Genomic DNA, 8,713 nt, shown 5'->3' with positions numbered 1-8,713 from the left:
CTTTTGAAGTGCATTCGTTATGTTTGTATAAGAAAATTCGTTAACCTAGCCTATTGAATTGATCTAATATTCTTGATAATTTTTAGAAAAAGCTAAAAGCTTTTTTTTGCAGTCCGAGTTGCAGGCGGGTTAGTTGAAAACGTCGGTTGGGTTCGGGTTATTTATACATTGACCCTAGGGTTGCCACCCGTCCCTTAAAATGCGTAATCGTCCCATATTTGAGAATGAAATTGCGCGTCCCGTTTTGGGGACGGGTTTTGTCCCGTATTTTTTATAATTTTTTTTAAAGCAGCGTCTCATGCAAATAATCACTGTGGTAAAGCCAGCTGCGGTTCAGAAAAACACGGTCAAGCCAGCCGCGATTGATTTTAAGTGTGCGCGCATATTACAGTGATTACGGTAGTTTCAGAAACAACACAGAGAGAACACGCTTGCAGAGCGCTTTTCATTTAGACGCCCAGGACTGAGAGATAATACTACAAAATACTCGTGAATTTTTACTTACTAATTTATTTGCATTTCCAAGTCGAGTCTGAAGTCTTTCGAGGACGAGTCTCAAGTCGAGTCTGAAGTCACTGTGTGTGCGACTTAAATTGCACTCGAATCCGAGTCTCAAACTAGAGTCCCCATCACTGATGCCGATATAAAAAAAATGGCAAATATCGGTCATGAACCATCCGTTCGAAGGAATCAAATGAATGATATGATTCAGTAATTAAATCAGTGTCTTGCCCCCAGCTGCTGGCAGTTTATCTTTAATATTTCCATATAAAAAAAAAAATAGATTTAAAACATTAATCTCAGCATGAATTTAGGAATTTGATTGCACTCCTGCCACCACTGAGCCTCATTAAACATATGAAAAGGTTAAAAAAAATCCCCTGTAAATCACCTTAAGGAGTCAAATATTACCTCGTAATGGGAAGACAATTTTATTTTTAGATTTCTGGATTATTGTTTAGAATGTGCTCCTAAAATTTTGACGAGTGCTCCTCACAAGAAAAGTGAGCAAAGAGCCCTGAGATAAGATTTGTGAAGCTGCAAAGCTTAAATTCTCAAAACCAAAGAGATATTTATTCTAAAAGTTAAGACTCAGCCACACCTCCCTAAAACAGCTTGTTCAAACACACTTCCACTTCACGGGGTGAGTAAATTAGCGTAACCCCATGATTATGAATCTGAATACGAAATGGAAGAAGGCACAACTTTACTGGAGGACTGTTTCCTGAACCTGGGAGAGCAGATTTCAATGCCAGATGTACACAAAGGGTTAAGGCTATAAATGGACCAATCACAATGTTGCAAGGACAATCTGTGCTTCTGACCGACAGCTTCTAAGTATGTTTTCATATTTAAAGAAATCAGTACTGACTATTCAAACGCGAGTTTTGAGCAGTGTAGAGTATAGGGCTGGACAATATGTGACCCTGGACCACAAAACCAGTCTTAAGTCGCTGGGGTATATTTGTAGCAATAGCCAAAAATACATTGTATGGGTCAAATTTATTGATTTTTCTTTTATGCCAAAAATCATTAGGAAATTAAGTAAAGATCATGTTCCATGAAGATTTTTTGTAAAATTCCTACTATAAATATATCAAAATGTAATTTTGGATTAGTAATATGCATTGTTAAGAACCTAATTTGGACAACTTTAAAGGTGATTTTCTCAGTATTTTGATTTTTTTGCACCCTCAGATTCCAGATTTTCAAATAGATATTGTCCTATCCTAACAAACCATATATCAATAGAAAGCTTATTTATTGAGCTTTCATATGATGTATATATCTCAGTTTTGTAAAATTTAACCTTATGACTGGTTTTGTGGTCCAGGGTCACAAATATCGAATGATATTGTGAGGCGCGTTTAGTCAATAAAGCCGGTGCTTTGATTAGTAGTAAATCTCCATCACGTGCGTTCCGCTCAGGTTCTGCTGGAGCGGCAATTGATACACAGAGACGTAAATCTCTGACAAGCTACGCCATATCGAGCTTAATATCGCATTTGATTGGAAATTTACTACTAATCAAAGCACCGGCTTCATTGACTAAACGCGCCTCACAATATCGTTCGATATATTGCCCAGCCCTAGTAGAGTAGTGCTTGTTGTTTCTCGTTCTACGTTTGCAAATGCAGACATGGTGTTATGTTTACATGGTGCAACGAAATGCATAAAAAGACAGTATGAGTCATTATAATCAATCATCTATGGAGCTCATATTATGACAAAACTTTTTGAATTTGAATTGTACAAATTTGAATTATTGACAAGCGTCATTTCACAAAACTGAATATTATATGGTTTTTAACATAGTTCTGAATTCGATTTTTTTAAAACTTGAATATTGAACATTTGAAATTGAACACAACTGAATTTTCAAATTGCAGATTTTCAAATAGACATGTATTTTCAAACAGCAGATTTTTGTTCCGATTTCTAAGACTTCAAATATTCAGTTTTTAAAAATACAACTTCAAGTTTTCAAGATGAAAAAAAATTCGGAACATCAAATTCATCAAAACTATACTTAGAAAGTAGGTCAGAGGTTATGCACAGGGAAGATGATCTACGAAAAGTCGAACGAAGCATTTACTGTGACCGAGAGGGGGCATGTTTGGTTCACTTAGGCTAGTTTTGCCGTGGTCACAACATATTAACTCGTGGGTACGTGATAATACGCCGTGGCCACAAGTTATTATTTCGTGGGAACATCATATTAACTCGTGGGAGTATGCATGTCATGGCAACAAGATCTTTTTGTAAAGATAATGACATGCCGGAATCGCCGCGCGGCTGCTGCCTTCTCTTGTAGTGGAAGCGTTTTGTGCAGTTGAGGCGGTGTTCGCGACGCGGTCACAGTGCGGACGCTGCCGCTCACAAAAAGATTTTAAAAAAATTATCTTTGGCTGCGCCTGCTGCGAAGCGCCGTGTTCGTGGAAGCGGCAGGATTTTGGGTGCAGGAGCAAAACTTGCACTTCGCCTCCCCGCCGCTCCCATTGAAAATAGACACTCGCGACTGCCGCGTCTTGTGTGAAAAGGCCTGAAGTGATTTGTGCTGTTTTGGGAAAGACATTGCTATAGTTGCAAACAACAAGATCACATTTGATTTCATTAAAAATAAACACAACAGAAATGTACTATATGTGTTCTTCTATTTATAATTCATAGTCCCATGAATAGTCTTAATGTCAGGCACATCTCTGTATTTCTTTTTTTTTTTTTTTTTGATTGATCATACTAGGAGAATTCCATTACATGATCTTCGTTTTCAACACTACCGACAAATGTTCTATTTGTTGTTAAAAATCTGGTTAAAGGACATAACATATTTTTATCTCTGGCGGCGCCTGACGCAAAGAGACATAAGTGGCAGTATTTTGGCTGCAGGAGCACCGCTTGCCTGTTAACGGATCGGTTCTTTATATTTCATATTTGTTTATTATTATTATTATTATTAAACAGTAGGCTAATACAATAGGCCTAATTTTATAATAATTATATTAACTGGTTAGGGCTATATTTATGGGCTATATTTATTGTTTTATATGCTTATTTCCCTTTCAGTTCGTGTAGTGCTTTAATTAACTCTCTGTATAATTATGCTAGTATTATTAATATGCTAAAATATTTTGCAAATACTGTAAACGCCTGACAATTATGCCAATTAAGTTTTTACTTTATTAATGTATTTACCCCAGTTTGTGACGATAAATGAGCATGTTGTGTTCATTGTGTTTCAAATGAAACTGCGTGAATGATTTATTCCTTAACTATAAAAATATAATAGTTTATCAATAAGACGAAATTAAATATGTTATATTCACCCTTTAATCTGCACTTCCAGTAAAAATTCCTCGTCGGCAAAACTTTCAGAGCCTGAAGTCAAGAGATCTCAAGTATGATACAAAGCTATAGACAACTAACACAACCTTTTATAGACCGCATACTAATAACAGCCTAGATATGTATGTAGTCTAATTTGTTGGGGAGTCGCTCTCCAAACATCGGGTATTAAAATTGCCTTTGAATACGCGTGCGCGTTTTGCATTCAGTTTCGTTTTACGCAAAGCCGTGTAACTATACACTGCCATCTTGTGGCCACGACATATTATCACGTACCCACGAGTTAATATGATGTTCCCACGAAATAATAACTTGTGGCCATGGCGTATTATCACGTACCCACGAGTTAATATGATGTTCCCACGAAATAATAACTTGTGGCCATGGCGTATTATCACATACCCACGAGTTAATATGTTGTGACCACGGCAAAACTAGCCTAAGTAAACCAAACATGCCCCCTCTCGGTCACAGTAAATGCTTCGTTCGACTTTTCGTAGATCATCTTCCCTGTGCATAACCTCTGACCTACTTTCTGTACGATCTGAATTTCTGCGCTTTGAATTTTGAACACTGAATTTGATGTTCCGAATTTTTTTTCATCTTGAAAACTTGAAGTTGTATTTTTAAAAACTGAATATTTGAAGTCTTAGAAATCGGAACAAAAATCTGCTGTTTGAAAATACATGTCTATTTGAAAATCTGCGATTTGAAAATTCAGTTGTGTTCAATTTCAAATGTTCAATATTCAAGTTTTAAAAAAATCGAATTCAGAACTATGTTAAATACCATATAATATTCAGTTTTGTGAAATGACACTTGTCAATAATTCAAATTTGTACAATTCAAATTCAAAAAGTTTTGTCATAATATGAGCTCCATAATCATCAAGATCAAGAATCAATATAAACAATAACAACAAGCACTACTGCATTATAATGAATTCATAATGCATTATAAAAATCTTAAATTTTTATACTTATAGTATGTTGTATCATCTCGTATCATCCAAGGTTATTTTCGTAAACGAAAACTAAAACTAAGACGAAAACTATTGATCAAAAAACATTTTCTTAACTGAAATAAAATAAAAATGTCAAAATAAATGAAAAACTAGAACGAAACGAAACTAACAACTTTTATTGAAAAACTAACTGAAATAAAATAATAATTATCAAAAATAAATAATCGTTTTCGTAATCATTATGTTCTCACCCCATGGCGGAAAAATAAAGACTGCGGCATGAACAGCACCTGAATTAAATCTAGGCTACTGCATCAGTTTTTATTGATGTATTTTATGTAACACAAGCGATCAAACCAATATACTGGAGCTGCTTAATCGTTAAATGATAGAGATTCAAACACCCACGCGATCATTTGTAAATGACAACGATTCCTCATGTCTATTAAACCTTTGAAAAGTCTTACCGGAACATTCAAATCTATATTTGCACTGCCGCTGACAGAGAGAGCGGTCATCATGTTTATGTAAAAAAAAAAAAAAAACAGCTTCACAAACAGTCTTTTCAAATACCCAGTCGTTAATATTATCACAGCAATATTCTGATTAAAGGTCATAGTTTGGATATAAACACTGATGTGATGTCTATGGTAGAGATCAAAACAGAGCACGTCATTTTTTGAAAGTAATTGGCGCTTCAAGTAACGTTTGTGTCGATTGCTTTGTTTCGCCACTAGATGGAAACAACTGTTAAAAAATGTATTTGTCATTGACTACTAGAGGTTGATTCAAAAACGCAGATTCATCCAGTTATGTTTTTGTGAGCAAATCATTTATTCATTCAAACCACTTTTTCATAAATTTAATATAAAAAGTTGGTGTATTAAATATATTCTATTTTAAATATTATGTATTAAATTATTAATAATTCATTCAAATGAATTAAACACTTTTTAATAGACTGAAGCAATTAATATTTTGTCTCACATTGTTTTGCTTAGTTTAGAATTGCTAGGAAATCGTGATCTCTATTTAATCTCTAAAAAACTAAAACTAAAACTGAAACTAAACTATATAAAAACTAAATAGAAATGTGTTTACAAAACAGAAACTAAACTAAAACTAACAAAATTGTTAATGAAACTAATAAAAACTAAACTAAGTTTTATTGCAAATTTGAAAAAGCAAAACTAAATTAACCTTGGTATCATCATGTATCAGATGAATGTGTAATATGACACATTTGTATTATCAGTTTGATGGTACCCTTTAGACAGCTTTTGATAAGTAACTCTGCAACTGCATGCCAGCTAGAAGTAATTATTATTAGTATTATGCTAAATATATTCTAACACTGTATTTTGATGGTTCCCCAAAAGACAAACTTATATGTAACTTTGCAAGTATGTGAATCTTCTACCTAGCCTAACCTTAACCTAAGTCTACTAATACTAGACTAATGATACTAATAATAATTAAGGAGTGTTAGTTGACATGTAGTTGGAAAGTTGCTTATAGTCAATCCATTGTGCTGTCCATTGTGTCTTATAAATAATCATAATCTTATAAATAAATATAATGTATTGTAATTATTCATGAGATGATATAACATATTATAAGTATTTTTTTATATAATGCATTATTATATTGCCTTTAAAATGCCATAGTAATGTACTATGAATAGGGGCTTCATTGAAAATGTTACTGCTCCATATATACTTTTAAACAAACTAATCTGCTTTAAAGATTGTTTCTATTACAATTAACTAAATCTAAAACTACTGTCAGTATTATTAAAGCTTATTATGAAGTATTTTGAAAGCCTGATGTACCACAAAAAGTCATTAAAGATGAATGAAGATCAAACACCAACCTCCTTGTTCCTCATGTTTTATTCTGAAAGGTTCTGGTTCCTCCTGTTTTATTCTCAAAGGTTCTGGTTCCTCTTGTTTTATTCTCAAAGGTTCTGGTTCCTCCTGTTTTATTCTCAAAGGTTCTGGTTCCTCTTGTTTTATTCTCAAAGGTTCTGGTTCCTCCTGTTTTATTCTCAAAGGTTCTGGTTCTTGTTTTATTCTCAAAGGTTCTGGTTCCTCCTGTTTTATTCTCAAAGGTTCTGGTTCCTCCTGTTTTATTCTCCATGGTTCTGGTTCCTCTTGTTTTATTCTCCAGGTTTCTAGTTCCCTCGTTTTCTCCTCACTCTCCACTTTAATAAACATCTTCACAGCAGCAGATCTCAGTTCAGCTGATACTTCTCCAGATATTCCTGCTTGCTTCCAAACCTAGTCACAGCTGTGAGGATAAGAATATTACAGGTATTTACTGACCTTAATTCAAAAACTGTATTTTTACAGAAACTACATTTCTAACAGGCTGTACTAAAACAGAATCACGACAAAACAACAGAGAGCGCAGTGAAACTATTTTTCTTCCTCTTAGGTTTAATGGTGTTTGTCAAACAGAAGTGTGTGTGTTAGTGCCACCCGCTGGACTGGAGCGTGAAGCGCCGAAAGGAGGGAAAATAATGCGGGGGAAATGACTTTGTTATAAGGTGTGCTGTTGTTTTTCTTTAAAAAAACGATTTGTACAAATAAATGAAAATTAATTAAAATTATAGACTCACATCGTGGTATTGGGCATCAATCAACAGTCTTCGTGAGTGAGGAAAAAGATATATTAGTAAAAAATATTGGTAAAAAAGAAAAGAAAAAAAAAACAGTATACAGACCTGAATAAGATATTTCACATAAAAGACATAAATTAGTCCACAAGACAAAATGATAGTTGAATTTATAAAATAAATAAATAAATAACCCCATTCAAGTTTACATCCACTTGATTCCTTACACTATTCTTTACTGAATAATTCACAGCTGGTTTTTTTTTTTTTTTTTTTTTTTTTCTGTTCAGTAAGTTCCTTGTTTGTCCTGAACAGTTAAACTGCCCGCTGTTCTTCAGAAAAATCTTCCAGGTCCCACAAATTCTTTTCAAATGTTCACTGATGGTTCAGAAGGTAAAACTGGTGCATTAAGAGCCGGGGGTGAAAACATTTTGAATATAAAGATTAGGGGCAAATTAAGTAAGCCTCTTTAATGTAAGTCTCTTCTGTAGCTACGGAAGGGCAGTACTGAATGAAAGAAATATAATTTTAGGTGAAATAAGAAAAATGTACACATCTTTAATGTGTTCAATAGTTTAGACCCCTGGCTCTTAATGCAACAAAGGACTCACGAACAACTTATCACTAAACAAAACAAACTAATTAAAATTCCGCTGTGTAGGCTACACAGTATTAAGAATCAAGTGTATGTAAACTTTTGAAGTGATATTTTAATAATTTTAAAATATTATTTTCTCTTGTGGAATATATGCGTCTTTTATGTGAAATGTCTTGGTCAGTACTAAAAAATATGCATTTTGTGTGATCCCTCTTATTTTGGTTAAAAAAAAAAAAAACATTTTGCAGATCTTTTATCTAATACTTATTAGTACATAAAGTGTACATATTAGTACCCAAAAGGTATGCGCCAGCTTTTGCGTTTCTTTCTGAGAGTGTTGTGTATGAAAACATGTATAAAGTTGACTCTAGTATTTGTAATTTATTGGCATTTGTTGTTCAGCCATGACTTAACATGTCTTAGTTTTAAGTAAATAAAAATAAAGTGTCATCAAGGAAGAGTAACATAACCACAACTTTGTTTAGAAAATTTGCAATTGTTTACTTTCAAATATGGTTTTATAAGACAATTAACATGAATGTTTAATATTCTTTGCTTCTGAAAGATACATTATAAATAAATATACACATGCAATTTTTGTCAAAAACAACAATAGCTTATGATATTTATTTTTAGGAAGGAAACGCTCCAAAAATCTACAAAGGGGACCTATAATGGAGGGGGAAAA

This window comes from Garra rufa, chromosome 11, assembly GCF_049309525.1.
Source record: "Garra rufa chromosome 11, GarRuf1.0, whole genome shotgun sequence".
Taxonomy (NCBI): Eukaryota; Metazoa; Chordata; class Actinopteri; order Cypriniformes; family Cyprinidae; genus Garra; species Garra rufa.
This window is presented reverse-complemented; position numbering follows the sequence as displayed.